The sequence below is a fragment of the Carcharhinus amblyrhynchos genome, chromosome 25 (assembly GCF_965287045.1).
Source record: "Carcharhinus amblyrhynchos chromosome 25, sCarAmb.v2.hapA, whole genome shotgun sequence".
NCBI lineage: Eukaryota > Metazoa > Chordata > Chondrichthyes > Carcharhiniformes > Carcharhinidae > Carcharhinus > Carcharhinus amblyrhynchos.
Window position 1 is genome coordinate 9,924,056 of NC_137348.1, and position 19,723 is coordinate 9,943,778.

A 19,723-nucleotide genomic window follows, 5' to 3' on the forward strand; every position below is an offset into this window, starting at 1 on the left:
TGAGTACAGGAGCAGGGATGTGTTGTTGCAATTATACAGGGTCTTGGTGAGGCTGGAGTACTGTGTGCAGTTTTGGTCTCCTTTTCTGAGGAAGGATGTTCTTGCTCTCGAGGGAATGCAGCGAAGGTTTACCAGGATGATTCTGGGAACGACGGGACTGATGTATGAACAAAGATTGACCAGGTTAGGATTGTTTTCACTGGAGTTCAGATGAATGAGGGAGGGACCTCATAGAGACTTATAAAATTCTAACACAAGGAGAAGATGCAAACTCCACACAGGCAGTCAACCGAGGCCTGAATCAAACCCAGCACTGTGAGGCAGCAGTGCTAACCATTGATAAATGTGCTGTTTGATGTATATACTAATTAGGAATGTACACAAATATATTAACCAGCGTGTTGTAGACATGGGGCAGAACTTTCCTATTCCGCCTGCCAAGGGAATGGTAGCAGGCGGGACAGTACCATACAAAGGTCTGTTGACCTCGGGTAGGATCTTCTGGTCTTGGGGTGTGCTTAGAAACACGAAGCAATTCTCCCAGCCCACTGCGCTGCTCGAGTAGCACAGTGGGCTGGGAGGCATCAGTGGAGGCAGTTTCACGAAAATTGATCCAGAACTGATTTCAAGATGAAAATTGCTATTTGCACTTCACGCTGCCAGGAGTGGGTTACTCCAGCAGGGTTTAACGGGGAACAGGCGGTCAGACCCTGCTGGAGAGAAGAGACGATATTGAGGAACCCCCAGGAAGTCAGACGTAAGGGGCGGAGTGCACCTTGGGCAGTGCTAGCCTGGTAGTGCCAGGCTGGCACCCTGGCACTACCCAAGGGACAAACTGGTGCTGCCCAAGGAGAACCTTGGCACTGCCCATTGTGCATGGGCAGTGCCAAGGAGATGAGGCCAGAAGGGAGGGCCTAATTGGGGGGGGGGGGGTGCAATCAGTGGGTGTGGGGACCCAATGCCACTCTGCAAGAGGATCGGTGAGGGAGATAGGGAGGAGGTGATTGGGGCTGGCCATCCCGGTGGGGGAGGGCCCGGGGCTGGTTGGGAACATCGACACTGTCGGGGGGTGGTGGGACCGTCAAGGGGGATTGGGACTGTCAGGGGGATTGGGAGATCAGGGCTGGCCATCCGGATAAGGGGAGGAGGGAGGGTCTGGCAGGTGGGGGGTGTCGGGGAGGATTTGGTTGGCGGGGGGGAGGTGGAGGCTGTTGGGAGGCATTAGGAGTGTCGGAGGATCAGGAGATTGGGACTGACCATCCGGGAGGAAGGGGGCAGTTGGAGCTTTTGGGAGTGTTGGGGATGGCCATGGGGGAGCATGGTGAGGTGGTCGGGGCTGCCGGTGGGGGGTTCAGGACTGTCAGGGTAATGGGTTGGGGAAATTGGGGCTGGCCACTGGTGGAGGGGGTAGGAACACCGGAGCTGGCCCAGGGAGGACTGGGAGACACGCAGTTGGTTGGGGGGGGAGGTCAGAGGGGCAGCGATGGGGGACCACCACACATATGCCGATCTCCACTCTGAAAGATCAGCGCATGCGCAGTGGCTCACTCAGCAGTATGCTGCCGGCTTCTCGGCTGGGAATAGGCTCTGCCCTTGGATTTCCAGTGTGAACCACACTGAGGCTCTCTGCTTGGCATAGAATATCGAAGATTCATTCTGGAAATCATACCAAAAAAAAGCAGGATTTACTCCCATTTTCCCGCACATTAGGAAATTTGAATTTTTTGGAAGAATCCTGAAAAGTTTCAATTTAATAAATCCCACGTTTATGCTGCTTGGTCAGATTTGTCACACTTTATTCCATCCAATGTCTATTTTCTTTTTGTTCTTTTGTTCCGATGTTACTGACTAGACCGAGTACCCTTACACCACTCGGTGAGACTGGACGGCTCTGTACCCTCTCTGTACCGGGGCACCTTTTGACGACTACTCCACACCTGAGAAATGTTTCAATGAATGTTTTGATGAAGACGGTTTAGGTAAAATAACACAAACGTGCTTTATTATATTTCAAATTCAGGGTTCACAGTTAACACGTTTATTAATTTATCTTCAGCTGTCACACTCTAATGTTCTTGCATCGCGTGCCTCTGTTATTTGTCTGGAAACATAAATACATTTTAAAACACATCCAGAAACTTCAAGCCAAGGCAAAGATATGCCAAGCAAATGAAAATGTTGTACTTATACACAATAAAACGTAACAAACAAAAAACAAATAAAGGCTGTTTTGTGGTCTGTTTTCAGACCAAGAAAGTCATTTCAGGATCCCAGAACACTCAAAATACTGTGACTGTAACATTGTTTAGGGAAGTGTTTCCCCTTCATTCATAATGATTTTTTTCTCTCCTCTCTGTCTCTTTACCAGATTTGATGAGGCACGGCTTTAGTTGTAAGTTTAGCGTCACAAGTAAGCTTACATTAACACTGCAATGAAGTTATTGTGGAAATCCCCTAGTCATCACACTCTGGTGCTTGTTCGGGTTCACTGAGGGAGAATTTAGCATGGCCAATGCACCTAACCAGCATGTCTTTCGGGCTGTGGGAGGAAACAGGAGCATCTGGAGGAAACCCATGCAGACACGGGGAGAACATGCAGACAGTGACCCGAACCAGGAATCAAACCCAGGTCCTTGGTGCTGTGAGGCAGCAGTGCTAACCACCATGCCACCCTGGCACAGATAGCTCTCTGGTATTTTGCTAAAATGACCATTCTTCACATGTGGGTCAAGTTTAGAAGATGGGGATCAGTGAGCAACTTGACCTTGGGGGTAGGCGAGCTGGAGGGGGGAGGGGTTGAAGATGGGGGTTGGGGGGAGAAAGGAGAATGCCTAGCTGTGTCTGATTCCACCCTTTTCCAAAAACCACACACACAAACAAATACGTTTGAGCAGATCCATGGCACGGTGACCAGAGATGGGAACGGTGTTAATTTTTTTCACCCTTCTTGAGTTGCAACACCTGACCTGTTGTTTAAACTAAAGGCCTGAGGATATGGGTGCAGTCCGGAGAAATCATTGTCGCAGCATCTTTGCGTGCTTTTGTAAATCGTAACAATTGCAAATGGTCCCTTTACATTATTCTCTGCATTCTTGTGAAACAGAAGCACCAGTGATGGATAGTCCTTAAATTAAAAATAAGAGGGACTTTGTAACACCACTGCATACATGATGCTGCTAGTCACCAATAACAAAGCTTCATGTTATTTTTATTGACCATTTATTTAACTGGTTAGCACTGCTGCCTCACAGCGCCAGGGAACCGAGTTCAATTCCAGCCTCAGGTCACTGTCTCTGTGGAGTTTGCACGTTCCCCCGTGTCCACGTGGGTTTTCTCCGGGTGCTCCAGTCTCCTCCCACAGTCCGAAAGATATGTGGGTTAGATGATTAGCCATGCTAAATTGAGCCTTAGTTTTTTTTAAAGTTTACTTATTAGTGTCACAAGTAGGCTTACATTAACACTGCAATGAAGTTACAGTGAAAGTCCCCTAGTTGCCACACTGTTCGGGTACATTGAGGGAGAATTTAACATGGCCATTTCACCTAACCAGCACGTCTTTTGGACTGTGGGAAGAAACTGGAACACCCAGAGGAAACCCACACAGACACGGGGAGAATGTGCAGACTCCACACAGACAGCGAGTCAAGCCGGGGATTGAACTGGGTCCCTAGGGCTGTGAGGTAGATGTGCCACCGTGCCGCTGTGTGAATATGTGGGGTTAAGGGTGGGATTGTAGGTGGTACAGACTCAATGGGCTGAATGACCTCCTTCAGCACAGTAGGGATTCTATTATTAGTGACAACATGTTCTAAAAATGTAGCTATTGAGAATTCTACAATACAGCTTTGAAAAAGCACCATAATCACATGTTTGACCATTTTCAATTTCAAGCATGTCATTACTTGAATGGGTATAAATTGAGAGAGGCGGATACTCAGCGAGACCTTGATGATTCCATTCATCAATCACTGAAAGTAAGTGTGCAGATACAGCAGGCAGTAAAGAAGGCGAATGGTATGTTGGCCTTTAGACAGAGAGAGGATTTTAGTACAGGGATGTTTTACTGCAACTGTATAGGGCATTGGTATGGCCACACCTGGAACATTGTGTTCAGTTTTGTATGGCAGTTGTGTCATATGAGAAGAGATTAAATCGGATTATGTTCACTGCAGTTTAGAAGAGTGAAAGGTGATCTCATAGAAACTTATAACATTCTAAGACCTTTAGACAGGACAGATTCAGAAAGAATGTTCCCAATGATGGGGGAGTCCAGAACTATGAACATAAGAACATAAGAAATAGGAGCAGGAGTAGGCCATCTAGCCCTTCGAGCCTGCCCCGCCATTCAATAAGATCATGACTGATCTGAAGTGGATCAGTTCCACTTACCCGCCCTCTCCCCATAACCCTTAATCCCCTTCTCGATCAGAACTGGGGATCATAGCTTGAGGATAAGGGGGTAAACCTTTTAAACTGAGATGACAAGAAATTTCTTCACCCAGAGGGTGGTGAATGTGTGGAATTCACTATCACAGAAAGTAGTTGAGGCCAAAATGTTGTCTGATTTTAAGAAGAAATTAGATATAGCTCTTGGGGCTAAAGGGATTGAGGGATATGGGGGGGGAATCAGGCTATTGAATTCGATGATCAGCCATGATCATAATGAATGGCAGAGTTGGCTCGAAGGGCCAAATGGCCCACTCCTGCTTCTAGTTTCTATGTTTCTAAAGTATGAACTGTGGCAACCAACTTGTGCAAAGGAAGATCCCATAAGCAGCAACGCAATAAAGAGTGGATAATCTATTTCTCCTGATGTTGGTTGAAGAATAAACACTGGCCAGGATATCAGGAGAGACTTCTCTCTTTTTTGAAGTATTGTCATGAAACTTTTTCCTTCCATCTGAGAGGACCAGGGGCTTAACATAAAAGCAAAACACTGCGGCTGCTGGAATCTGAAACAAGAACAGAAAATGCTGGAAAATCTCAGCAGGTCTGAGAGGGAATAGAGCCAATATTTCGAATCCGGATGACCCTTTGTCAGAGCTGATGACAAAGAAAATCAGAAGGGATTTATACTGTACGGTGGGGAGTGGTGATGCAATTGACCAAGATGTCATAGCCAAAAAGAGAAAGAGAATGTTATTGGTTGTGTAAGGCTGGGAATGGTGCTATTAGCGTCCCTTAGCAGATCAGACTGTTTAAATGGCAGAGCAAAGGTACAAAGTGTCAAAGGTGTGACAGCTGACCTGAGTGAGGTGGGCTTGGGGGTCGGGGGGTGAAACAAGATGGAAAGTGAGATTTAGAAGTGGACAAATGAAACAATGGAAGAAATTAAGTTTTAAAATAGATAACAGGTAGATAAAGAAATAAACATGGATTAATAAGATAAAAAGAAATGAAATAAGATAAAATAAATTGAAATGGAGTGGAGATGGTTTGACAGCTTATCTGAAAGGTGACACCTCTGGCAGTGCAGCACTCCTTCAGTCTGTGTGTGCACATTCCCCCACCCCGTGTCTGAGTGGGTTTCCTCTGGGGGCTCTGGTTTCCTCCCCCAGTCCAAAAATGTGCGGGTTAGGTTGATTGGCCATACTAAATTGATCCTAGTGTCAGGGGAACTAACTAGGGTAAAAATGTGGGGTTGCATGAAGAGGGCCTGAGTGGTCAGTGCAGAACTGATGGGATGAATGGCCTCCTTCTGCACTGTAGGGATTCTGTAAGAACTGCGCTGGGAGTGCCAGCCTAGATTATGTGCTTAAGCCTCTGGGGTGGGTCTTGAACCCATAACCTTCTGACTCAGAGATGAGAATGCTGTACCTTGAATCACAGTTTGTGAGGATTATCATTTTATTCGACATTTTATTCTGATGGAATTACAATCTCCTCAGACTCTGTGCCTTGCTGAGATGTGAGCTTGTCCAGGTAGGTTAATGCCTTGCACTTGATCAGTCCATAGTACATTTCTAACATAGTGCAGGGCCTGCCGTCATTAATCTCTTCCCAGGCCTTGTCCAGCTCATCCCTCGTCATTCCGAAAGAACTGAAGATGAACTTGTAGCAGCAGCTGTTGAACCGGATGTGCTTCTCCCCGGAGAACCTGGAGCTGTGGATGGGCACCACGCCAGCTTTCTGGGCACAGATCCCGACAAAGACGTCCTCAGGCAGCGAGGTCTCCATCGTCGCGGAAACGACAAAAACTTTGCGGGCAACGTCCTGCGAGATGACGTAGGCGGATGCGCTGCAGAAATCGGGGTAGTACTTCCTCGAATACACACTGACTGGCACGTAGCGTTTGCTCAGTGGGTCTCGGATGGGCCTAACCTGGTGGTGGACCCTCCCGATGTAAAGATCTTCCGCGTGCCTCTTCAGACTAAGCAGGTACTCCATCAAGCTTCTGTAATTGACAAAGGTCTCTTCATCGGATTTCAGAATGAATAAAACTTTCGAGCAAAACGTCACGGCCCAGCGCATGATCGTGATGGTCTTCAGGACCACGTTGTTGGCCGAGTCCAGGAAGGTGCCCTGAATGATGTCCCTGTGGTTTTCGTACTCTCTGTTGATCTCCTCTTGGGTTGCCTGGGCCTGAGGGATCCCGATGGCAAATAGCGTCAACAGACCATAACCTTGCACCTGGCTGACGTTAGCCCAGGTCTTCCTGATAAGCTCCCGCCGTGTTAGGTTCTCAGCCTGGCTGGAGATGACGGCCAGGAGAAAGAGGTCACCGCCCCCAGAGCAGGCCTCTGCGGGGCTGATGCGAAAATACTCGGAGGTGTTTCTTCTGACCGGACCCATGTCCAGTTTCCTGGCCCTCTCGCGGACGTCCAGCGTCTGGGCGTCTGCGTAGGTGGTCGGAGAGGACTGGAGCAGATATTCCTCCACGATGTCAGCCCCAAAGAGCAAGGCGTGGAAGAGGATCACATTGAAGAGGAGGAAGCACCACTGATTGGTGCGGAGCCTGCAGAATAACAGCTGGACAAAGAAAAATACAAAGGTTTTATTGGGGAAACGGGAAAAGACATTCGATCGACCATTCTGTTGTTTAAACAAGTGCTGCTACCACGTCGCCCAATCACATTCCTAACCAACAAAGAATCTGATGCCTGTTTATTCTGCTGACCTCAGTGCCCATCCCTGTTAAAGTTATGCCTGGGAAATGGAAACAATTAAATCTAACTTCCCTTTGTCTTAACTCCTTTTGAAACCCAAACTACCCCACACCCCATGTAAAAGTCAATCTCATGTACAAGCCAATATCATGACCACTTCCCTAACAGGGGAAGTGATGAACTAGTGGGATTATCGCTTAAATTTAGCTAATAGTCTGGGGACGTGGGTTCGAATCCTGCCACGGCAGATGATGGCATTTGAATTCAATAAAAAATACCTGGAATTAAGAATCTGTTGATGACTATGAAATCATTGTCGATTGTTGGAAAAGCCCATCTGGTTCACTAATGCCTGTTAGGGAAGGAAATCTGCCAACCTTACCTGGTCTGGCCTACATGTGACTTTAGCGCCACAGCAACATGGCTGATTTTCAACTGCCCTCTGAAATGGCCTAGCAAGTCACTCGGTTCAAGGGCAAATTTGGGATGGGCAATAAATGCTGGCCAGCCAGCAATGCCCCTGTCCCACAAATGAATTTAAAAAAGCTAAAACTGATTTTTTTTATATACTTCATGTAAAAATCAGAGACTTCATGGATTGCAAGCCCAAAAAATTCAGAAGCAAACATCAGAAACCCCCGACCTCACCCCAGATGAGATTCTCCGATGCTGCTGCAGTTTTGACTGAGCGCTAAATTCTCCATTCTCATGGCAGTGGGGGAGGGCAGGGTGAATGAGATGGGAGAATCCCAATGTATGATTCAGTTTCATTGCAAATGTATTAATACTGATGAAAATGAGTACCAGTAAATGAATGCTTAAAACATTTGTATGTTTAAATATGGTTTTTATTTACTTACGTTATTAAATTGATCAGATTATGAGTGATAATTAAAATTAATTATTTTGTGTTGGTGTTTTTTACTTTATTCCATTCGCGATGGTCTGTCTTGGATCTCGTTTGTGCCCAAATTAACCAACATGGTAATCACCAACCAAACTCATGACCACTTCCGTCTCGAAGGACAAGGGCAGCAGATACATGGGAACACCACCACCTGCAAGCTCCTCTCCAACCCACTCACCATTCCGACTTGCAAATATATCGGCCATTCCTTCGCAGTCGCTGGGTCAAAATCCCAGAATTCCCTCCCTAACGGCATTGTGGGTCAACCCACAGCACGAGGACTGCAGCGATTCAAGAAGGCAGCTCACCACCACCTTCTCAAAGGCAACTAGGGATGGGCGATAATTGCTGGCCCAGCCAGCGATGCCCATGTCCCACGAATGAATAAATAAATAACATCCCAAAAATATCACTCATGTAAAAGTTGACTCATGAACCGCAGCCTGAAAAAATTGGTCTGAAAATTTTGACTTTTTCACATGTATTTACGGTAATATATCTGGATGTATATTATGGTAATATATCTGGATCGACCCTGCCGATAACCCACATTGCTTTGCAAACCGCCAAAACTCTTCTCTTTGAAAGGAGAATGTTCTAATTTACTTAAATTGGGGGCTAAAGGGATTGAGGGAGTTTGGGGAGAATGCGGAATGTTGATTTTGATGATAACCCATGATCAAAATGTATGGCGGAACTGGCTTGAAGGGCCAAACGGCCTACACCTGCTCCTAGTTTCTATATTTCTACATTTCTATGTTACCCATGATTTCTCTCACCTTTGCTCTTTTAATTTCACCATCTCAGGAACGCGGGTAACCCTTCAAAGAAAATATGGTGGGCTGAAGGGCCTCTTGTCATCCTGCAAAACTGACTTGGTGGTTTTAACGTTTCAATTCTATTTCAATGCCACCGGAGATTTAATGCCCTTTTTTATTCGAGCTTCCCATCATTGCCACCCCTCTTCCCCTCTCTCTCGGAGGCAGCCACCATGGGCCACCTCCCTTTATCAGTCTTCTCAATTCATAATTTAAGAGAAAGTGGAAGGCTAAAAAGTCTTCCTGGGGAAAATTATTTGGCAAACATTTGCCCTCAAAGGGCAGGATTTTCCAGCCATGCTGACCCCCAAACTGGAAAAATCCTGCCCAAGGTCAATGAATCTTTCCATCGTTCACCTCTCGCCCACGATGATTCCTGTGGCAAGTGGAATGGGAAAATTCACCCCAAAATGTGTTCCTGCACGAGGCATAATTGTGACACTGGGAAATACCATTTTTCAATGCCAACCGCAGTCCTTTCATCAAACTGTTCATTGATTAAGTTTAAATTTAATTTATTAGCATTGTAAGTAGGCTCACATTAACGCTGCAATGAAGTTACTGTGAAAATCCTCAAGTCGCCGCAACTTTGGCACCTGTTCGGGTACATTGAGGGAGAATTTAGCATGGCCACTGCACCTAACCAGCACGTCTTTCGGAGTGTGGGAAGAAACCAGAGCGCCCGGAGGAAACCCACGCAGACACGGTGGGGGGCAGGTGCAGACTCCGCACAGACAGCGACCCAAGCTGGGAATCGAACCCGGGTCCCTGGCGCAGTGAGGCAGCAGTGCTAACCACTATGCCACCGTGCTGCCCAACATATATTAACATTACCAAAAGTGGTGCCATTCTACAACCCGACATGCTAATGAAGACACATATCAAGAAGTAGAGAGTTGCGCCACATGCAGAGTCCAAACTTCCTCTGCTAAAATTAACAATTTCTTTTTGAAAGAGTAGGCACCACCTTCTCAAAACATGTTTCAAAACCTTTGTATATTTGGGGATTGAAGGAGAAAACTAAGTAATTCATTATTTTCCATCATCACATAGTCAGGCTTTCAGCCAGTTTCATGAATATACTTTTCTTGTTGCAGTGAGCAATATATTCATGAGGTGCTGGGCCCTAACAGCAATCTGGGGCAGATGCAATGCACTTCCTAATGATGCTGTAAGTCTCTCTCTGGTTCAAATTCTCCAATAGACGATCTGAACCTTTATTATGCAAAAATAGGGTGGCACAGTGGTTAGCACTGGTGCCTCACAGTGCCAAGGACCCAGTTTCGTTCCCTGGCTTGGATGGCTGTGAGGAGTTTGCACGTTCTCCCTGCGTCTGCATGGGTTTTCTCTGGATGCTCCGGTTTCCTCCCACAATCCAAAGATGTGCTGGTTAGGTGGATCGGCCACACTCAGTTCTCCTTCAGTGTACCGTAGTAGGCACCAGAGTGTGGCGACTAGGGGATTTTCACAGCAACTTCACTGCAATGTCAATGTAAGTCTACTTGCAACACTAATAAATACACCAAAACTTAAAATGTATTCAGTTAGTAAGACTCAACAGTTTATGTTTAAGTGTTGCAAAGCTGACAAGGTAATGTTTTTGTTAACTGACCCATTTTGACCTGTCTCATTAGCACGGTGTAACTTAGAAGTTACTTACTACTTTTTGTACTTGTTGGTAAAATGTCGTAACACGCTTACCTGCATGGTTAGCTGAAGCAGGTTCTAGGTGGATAAATCCTCAACAATGTACAGGTTACCTGGTCTTATTGCTCCCAGACTGTGACAAACTCCACTCTGAAATTTCAAAATGGAGGAAGACACTGTTTGATTAATTTAATTCCCTTGTCAGGAGGAGACGCTCACAGACAGTAATCCAATCGCTTCTCATAGATCAAATACCTGGGAAAGTGAACACAAAGCAGGTAAACACCAATGGACAACATTTCACTCACGTTAGAATTTGTCCCCTTGCAGACTTCTCTTTTTTACCGTTTTGCTGGCTTGCCTGAATTTGTGTAACGTTAAATAAATTACAACGCACACTTATCCGCTGACTTGTCCCTTCCCTACACCGGTTGTGTATTTCTGAAAGTAAACTTGCACTAGGTGAATTATTTAGTACCAAAGAGACTGTGGATAACGTTGAATATCAAATAGCAGCGCAACAGAGACAAGTTAATTAGACAGAAATCGATAGTGCTTCAGGACTCCCTAAGCAAAATAAATAATGTGTACACAACTGGATTTGAAATGACCATGTTTACAGCATTATAGAATATATAAGGTATATATCAATGAGTGTTAAATATAAATCGTAGCTTCAACGCTTGTTAAGTCTTCATTTCCAGTGTCTGAGGGAAATAGGAAACATCTGTCTTTGTTTGAACTGGTTTAATTTTGAATAAAAGTAATAACCTTAATGGAGATCATAGAATTCCCAACAATGCAGAAGGAGGCCATTCAGCCCATTGAGCCTGCACCAACCACAATCCCACCCAGGCCCTATTCCCGTAACCTCACATATTTATCCTGCTAATTCCCCTGATACTAGGATCAACTTGGCATGGCCAATCCACCCAGCCCGTACATCTTTGGGCTGGGGGAGGAAGCCCATGTAGTCGTGAGGGGAACGTGCAAACTCTACGCAGGCATTGACCCGAAACCAGAGTTGAAGCCGGATCCCTGGTGCTGTGAGGCAGCAATGCCAACCACTGTGCCATGCTGCCGCCTCTTTCATTGTATTGCAAAAGTTCCTGTTTCATTATTTTATAAAATGAAAGATATTTTCTGACATGAAGCTGACATAAAACTAACAACTGAAAAAAGCTTTAGGTCTACAAAGGGCCGTGAATGTGGCCCATTTCATCAAGCAAACCAGTCTCCCACCCATTAACTCCATCTGCACTTCCTGCTGCCTCAGCAATTGAAAAATTGATCTTTCCCTGCAGGAGTATTGAATTCTATAGTATTGGGTCCCCAGCAAAAACTCAAGACCCAGTTTGATGTGACTAATTGTTCAACAATGTATCGTCCCTTTCATTCCCAATGATAGATTGTACCATCACCAAAAGCTCCTTATCCACACAATACAATGTTCTTCTGTTGATTATAGTCCTGGTTTGAATTAGGGTTGTGTGAGTGAACCAAACTCACATAATAATGTGCAGCATCTCATGTTGAAGATTTATGAAAGAGATCTACAGGAAAGCACCAATTCATTATCTCACTGTGTTATTTCTCTTCTGTATACTTTTCATTAATAAATAAATACGAATAGATAGCTTAGCCTGTATGGTGTGGTTTGATGATACTGAAATTATGGCCTTCTGAGTCCATTCTCGGCTTCCTAACCCACAAACCACAAGCAGTAAGCAACACCTTCTCCACAATTATCCACACCACCGGTGTCCCACAAGGCTGTGCCCTCCAGCCCCTTACTATATTCCTTATACACTTATGACTGTGTGGCCAAATCTGCTGATGACACCACTGTGGTGGGTCAGATCTGTCTGACCCACTACAGTGGGATGACACCACTGTAGTGGGTCAGATCTCAAACAATGACGAGACAGAGTACAGGAAAGAGATAGAGAAACTGATAAACAGGTGCGATGACAATAATCTGTCCCTCAATGTCAGTAAAATGAAGGAGATAGTCATTGAATTCAGGAAGCATAGTGGAGCACATGTCACTATCTACATCAAAGGGGGATAGTCAAGAGCTTCAAGTTTTTAGGTGTCCAGATCACTAACAACCTCTCCTGGACCCTTCATGCTGATGCTATAGTTAAGAAAGCCCACCAATGCCTAAACTTTCTCAGGAGGCTAGGGAAATTTGGCATGTCCACTATGACTCTCATCAATTTTTACAGATGCACCACAAAAAGCATTCTTTTTGGATGTATCATAGCTTGGTATGATTCCGGCTCTGACCAAGATCGCAAGAAACTGCAAAGGGCTATGAATGTAGCCTATTCCATCACGCAAACCAGTATCCCACCCATTGACTCCATCTGCACTTCCTGCTGCCTCAGAAAAACAGGCAGCATAATCAAGGACCCAACGAACCCTGGACAATCTTTCTTCTACCTTCTTCTGTTAGGAAAAAGATATAAAAGTTGAGATCCTGTTCCAAATGACTCAAGAACAGCTTTTTCCCTGCTGCCATCAAATTTTTGAGTGGACCTACACTTATCTTAAGTTGATTTTTCTATGATTGTAACACTATATTCTGCACCCTCTCCTTTCTTTCTCTATGAACGGTATGCTTTGTACGTATAGGGTGCAAGGTGCAAGAAACAATACCTTTTCCTGTATCCCAATACGTGTGACAATAATAAATTCAATCAAATCAAATTTATATAAAATTTATTTATACAGAATGTAGTGTTACAGTCATAGCTAGGGTATCGAGAAAGATCAACGTAATGTATGGTAGGCTCATTCAAAAGTCTAATGGTAGCAGCAGGGAAGAAACTGTTCTTGAGTCAGTTGGTACATTGATCTCAGACTTTTGTATCTTTTTCCTGATGGAAGAAGATGGAAGAGAGTATGCCCAGAGTGGGTGGGGACCTTGATTATGTTGGCTGCTTTGCCAAGGCAGTGGGAAGTATAGATAGTGTCAATGGATGGGAGGCTGGTTTGAGTGATGGATTGGGCTTCATTCGTGACCTTTTGTAGTTTCTTGCGGTCTTGGACAGAGCAGGAGCCATACCAAGCTATGATAAAACCAGAAAGAATGCTTTCTATGGTGCATCTGTAAAGGTTGGTGAGAGTTGTAGTTGGCACGCCAAATTTCCTCAGTCTCCTGAGAAAACAGAGGCATTGGTGGGCTTTCTTAACTATAGCGTCAGTGTGGACGGACCAGGTCAGGTTGTTGATGATTTGAATACCTAAAAACCTGAAGCTCTTGATTATTTCTACATCGTCTCCATTGATGTAGACAGGGGAATGTTCTCTTTTACACTTCCTGAAGTTGATGACCATCTCCTTCGTTTTGCTGACATTGAGGGAGAGATTATTGTTGTCGTTTGGCATGCATAATTCTAAAATATCTCTGCCCAGGGGAGACTTCTCCCCCTAGGATAATTCCCCACTCTGAGTCCTGATTGATCATGATGTGGAGATGCTGGCGTTGGCGAACACTTCAGCGGTCACAGACATTCGGCCTCTGATCTTCGGGTAAACGTTCTCCAAGGCGGCCTTCATGACATACGACAGTGCAGAGTCACTGAGCAGAAACTGATAGCCAAGTTCCACACCCATGAGGATGACCTCAACCGGGATTTTGGGTTCATGTCACACCATCTGTAACCCCCATGACTTGCCTGAACTTGCAACATCTCACTTACTGTCCTGCCTGGAGACAATACACATCTCTGTAACCTATGCTCAATGCTATCTCCACTCATATTGTCTGTACTTTTAAGACTTGATTAGCTGATTACCTGTAAAGACTCGCATTCTAATCAGTATTCTGTAAACTGTGTGTGCCTTTATATGCCCTGTTTGTGATCAGAACTCTCCACTCACCTGACAAAGGAACAGCGTTCTGAAAGCTAGTGGCGTTTACTACCAAATAAACCTGTTGGACTTTAACCTGGTGTTGTGAGACTTCTGATTGATCACCCAGGCTACGTGACGCTTACTCTGCTGTTTACTCTGAAAGGGACAATCACCACACTTGCTCTTCCTGATATGTATTAATGATCTAGATCTTGGTGTGCAGGGGGCAGTTTCAAAGTTTGCGGATGGCACAAAACTTGGAAGTATTTCAAACTGAGAAGAGGATAGTATAAAACTTTGACAGGACTTAAACAAGTTGGTGGAGTGGGCAGATAGATGGCAGATGAAGTGTCAGTTGATGCATTTTGGCAGGAAGAAGACAGAGAGACAATACAAAATAATGGATAAAATTCTTAAAGAGGAGTGCAGGAACAGAGGGACCTGGGTGTGGACATGCATGGGTCATTAAAATTTTCAGGGCAGGTGGAGAGAGCAGTTAATAAAGCATATAGTATTCTGGGCTTTATTAATAGGGGCATAGAGTAGATAGGTTTTTGTTAGGCAAGGGGATTAAGGGTTAAGGGGAGAAGGCGGGAAAGTGGAACTGAGCCATGACAGATCAGCCATGATCTTATTGAATGGTGGGGCAGGCTCGAAGGGCTAGATGGCCTACTCCTGCTCCTATTTCTTATGTTCTTATAGAGTACAAAAGCAAGGAGGTAATGCTGAACTTATACAAGACACTAATTAATTAGAACTCAGCTGAAGTATTTGTCTACAGTTCTTACAGGTGGCACAGTGGTTAGCACTGCTGTCTCATAGCGACAGGGATCCGGGTCCAGCCTCGGATCACTATCTGTGTGGAGTTTGCACATTCTCCCCATGTCTGTGTGGGTTTTCTCCAGGCGCTGTGGTTTCCTCCCATTGTCTGAAAATGTGTGGGTTAGGTGGGTTGGCCATGGTAAATTACCCCGAGTGTCGGGGGACTAGCTAGGGTAAATCCAGCGGCGGGGGGGGGAGGGGGGCGGGGGGGCGGTAACGGGAGTAGGGCCTGGGTGGGATTGTTGCCATTGCAGGCTCGATGGGCTGAATGGCCTCTTCCCACACTGTAGAGATTCTCTGACTCTGTCAGAATGGGGAATGGGCTGTCAGTGGGAATGATTAGCTCTGTTGTCCAGGGGCTGTGGTGAGGAGGTGGAGCCTGATCTGGATGATTGACAGAGCCAACATCTTATCAAAACGCAACTTTGGGATTGACAGAGGAGTATCCTATCACAGCATGGTGGCATAGTGGTCAGCACCGCCGCTTCACAGCTCCAGGGACCTGGGTTCGAATCCCGGCTTGGGTCACTGTCTGTGTGGAGTTTAGACATTCTCCTTGTGTCTGCATGAGTTCCCTCCAGGTGCTCCGGTTTCCTCCCACAGTCCAAAGATGTGCGGGTTTGGTTGCTGGCCATGCTAAATTGCTCCTTAGTGTCGTGAGAGGTGTAGGTTAGAGGGGTTAGCAGGTAAATATGTAGGGATATGGGGGTAGGGAACGGGTGGGATTGTGGTTGGCGCTGGCTCGATGGGCTGAATGGCCTCTTCCGGCTCTGTCGGGATTCTATGATGATGAAGCGGTACTGGGATGGATTAGAGCCAATGGGAATAAGGCTGGAAGGCGGGACATATTCAGAATGATTGGCAGGAATGCATCCAATAAGAATACGGTTCTTTGATTTATTGCGGCCAATGGGGATGAGATGGAGGCGGGACTTAGAGTGATTGGCTACTGATTGTCCTATCAGGATGTTGCATGCCCACAGAGTCGAGCCAATGAAAATGAGATAATAGGGCGGGATTCAGTCGGGGTGATTGGCAGACGCGCATCCTGTCAGAGCGCGTCACTGGGCCTAATTGCAGCCAATGGGGATGCGATAGGAGTGGGACTTAGTATGATTGACAGATAACTGTCCTATCAGAATGCAGCATGTCGACGGAGTAAAGCCAATGAAAATGAGGCAATAGGGCGGGACTTGGTTGGGGTGATTGGCAGAGGGACGTCCCATCAGGAGGCGGTACGGTGGGGGGGGGGATGGACTGCAGCCAATGGGGACGGTCGGGGGGCGGGCTTTAGGGGTGGACGGGAGTGGCCGGAGCTGGAGCGGGAGTGACCGTAATGGGACTGTCCGACTGGAGGAACAGCGCAGGCAGTGAGCGAGAGATCCCCATGGCTTTGGGCCTGAGGAGTTAGTGAGGCGATTTGGTTTTTTTTGTGAGGCGGCGATGGAGGAGCGGGATGTCCCCGGGCCGCTGCCTCGGGGCCGGGTGCTGATGCTGAGCTGTTGAGGAGGGTCTGTGTCCGGCCTCAGGCCACCTTCTGGTGAGTTCCATTGGCCTCAGGATGGCTAACTTGTATCTGTATCGTTTGAGGTGGAGAAAAATAATGGAGTAAATACTTGTAGGGGAGGAAGAGTTGAGGAGAATGCGCTGATCAGTTCCGATGAAAGGGCTAGAACAGGCGCGGTGGGCCGAATGGACCCCTGTTTTCAATCCTCTATTGAGGATTTTTTTTAAATTATGTTTATTAGTGTCGCAATTTGGCTTACATTAACAGTGCAATGAAATTACTGAGAAACTCCCCTAGAAGCCACACTCTGGTGACTGTTTGGGTACACTGAGGGAGAATTTAGCATAACCAGTGCACCCTAACCAGAACGTCTCTGGGTGAAAACTGGAGCATCTGGAGGAAACCCACACAGACACGGGGAGAACGTGCAGACTCCACACAGACAGTGACCCAAGCTGGGAATTGAACCCATGTCCCTGGTGCTGTGAGGCAGCAGTGCTAACCGCTGTGCCACTGTACTGATGTAATAAATAACTTCTGAACAATTTTTATTTTCAGTCTGGATGTGGGTTAACGATTTCTCGCTTCCACACTAAAAACATACTGTGAAAAGGCTTGTCAATTTTGAGTACAGGGCTTCTCCTGTACTGTAGTGATTCCATGATAATCTTAGTCAAAGCAGCAGACCTGACAGCATCTGTGAAGAGGGAACTAACGTTTTGAGTCGGGATGACCCTTTGTCAAAGCTGGCCAGCTTGAACAAAGACTCAGCGTTAACTCTTTCTCTGTCCACAGATGCTGTCAAACCTGCTGTGATTTTCCAGCATTTTCTGCTTCTGTTTCAGATTCCAGCATCTCTGGTTATTTGCTTTCATAATTTCTCTCTCCCTCTGATTTTATTCACAGTGGTTAGCACTGCACCCTCATAGTGCCAGGGTTCGATTCCCAGTTTGGGTTACCATCTGTATGGAGCCTGCACGTTCTGCCTTTGTCTGCAAGAATTTCATTCCGGTGCCCCGGTTTCCTCCCACAGTCCAAAAGACGTGCTGATTAGGTGCATTAGCCATAGTAAATGTGTGGAGTTATGGGATTAGGGCAGGGAACTGGGTCTGGGTAAGATACTCTGTCAGAGAGTTGTTGCATACTCAATGGGCTGAATGGCCTCCTTCTGCACTGTAAGAATTCTGTGGATGGGGGTTTCTGGCCACACTCGCCTCAAAACTGGAAAATCCTGCCTGAGGTCAGTGGATCTTTGCATGGTCCACTGTGGGCGGCACAGTAGCACAGCGGTTAGTACCGCTGCTTCACAGCTCCAGGGACCTGGGTTCGATTCCTGGCTCAGGTCATTGATTGTGTGGAGTTTGCATATTCTCCTCGTATCTGCGTGTGTTTCCTCTGGATGCTCCAGTTTCCTCCCACAGTCCAAAGATGTGCAGATTAAGTTGATTGGCCATGCTAAAATTACCCCTTAATGTCCTGAGATGCATAGGTTAGAGGGATTCGTGGGTAAAATATGTAGGGATGTAGGGGTAGGGCCTGGGTTGGATTGTGGTCAATGCAGACTCGATGGGCTCTTTCTGCACTGTAGGGTTCTATGATGATTCTATGATCCCACGCACTCTATAATTTCTGTGACGGGCAGGATGGGAAAATTCCCTCCTTGGATTATATGAACAGTCTTGAGATGTGTGGAAGTGTGATTTCCAACATTTTCTGCTTCTGTCTCAGATTTCTGTGTAAGTGGAAATTTGCTTTTAAAATTTCTCTCATCTTTTATTCACGCTGGCATAGTTGTTAGCACTGCTGCCTCACAGCACCAGGGACCCAGATTCAATTTCTGGCTTGGGTCACTGTCTGTGTGGAGTTTGCATGTTCTCCCTGTGTCTGCATGGGTTTCCTCCTAGTGCTCTGGATTCCCCCCCCTCAGTCTGAAAGACGTACTGGTTAGGTGCATTGGCCGTGCTGAATTCTCCCTCAGTGTACCCGAACAGGTGCCAGAATGTGGTGACTAGGGGATTTTCACAGAAACTTCATTGCAGTGTTAATGCAAGCCTACTCATAACACTAATAAATAAAATTAACTATTCTCTTCTCCCTATACACATGGCTGTAAGGGCACTGACCAGGAATGTCAACTCTCCTTTTTTCACACACTGCAGAAATGCCGTCTGACCCGCTGAGTTTTGGCAGCATTTTCTCTCTTTATCTTACTCCTCAGACAGGGAACTTTCCAGACAAGCTGCTCCGTGTCAGTGAGTGTTTCTGCTCTCCTACTTACTCCCCAGTGTGATGGCAGTCACGCTTGGGTATGTGTATAGTTCCAGAAAGGAAAGTAAAATACATTGCCTTCTGAAAAGCAGTAATATAATTTGGTTTAATGGAGCTTGTGTCCAAACCTTTTGGTGCCTTCATGTTTTGCACACAAATGTATCATGTAACTCTTAACATAGGATTCCTGCAGTGCAGAAGGAGTCCATTTGGCCCATCAAGTCTGCACCAACTCTCTGAAAGAGCAACTTAACCAGGCCTACCCCATAACCCCACACATTTACCTAGGCCTATGCACTTAATCTGCACATCATTGGACACTGAGGGACAATTCAGCATGGCCAATCCACGTAACTTACATACCTTTGGACTGTGGGAAGAAACCGGAGCACCCGGAGGAAACACACGCAGACACGGGGAGAAAGTGCAAACTCCACACAGAATCAAACCTGGGTCCCTGGCGTTGAGGCAGCAGTGCTAACGACCATGCCACCCCAGGATCTTACAGTCCTGCTGTTATCAATGGAGTTTCCTGTTGAACGCAGCATTGCCATTGAGAAACTGCAGATGGGATGTGAAAGCTATTGAGCCTCTATCCTGGTAGTTGAGCACCCTGTTGTTGCCTTTATTTGGCCACTTGTTCGGATCGGAACAGGTTGGTTCCCTCCAAAGGGGGAAGTGAATGTGATATAGGAGCAGGATTGTAAAATAGAAACGTTGATACTATTGATAATAGATTCCCTGGGTTCCGCTGTTCTTTGACCATTGACGGGAATAGTGTGAGCAA

At 46.2% G+C, this 19,723-nt stretch overlaps 1 protein-coding gene across 1 annotated transcript in view; it reads left to right on the forward strand.

The window, feature by feature from the left end:
- Positions 1–16,468: 16,468 nt before the first annotated feature.
- LOC145358416 (kelch-like protein 20) overlaps positions 16,469–19,723 on the forward strand; it is a 44,365-nt gene continuing 41,110 nt past the window's right edge. The window contains exon 1 of the mRNA XM_080212468.1: positions 16,469–16,701. The gene's annotated coding sequence lies outside the window, so the exon portion shown is untranslated. The remainder of the gene's footprint in view (positions 16,702–19,723) is intronic.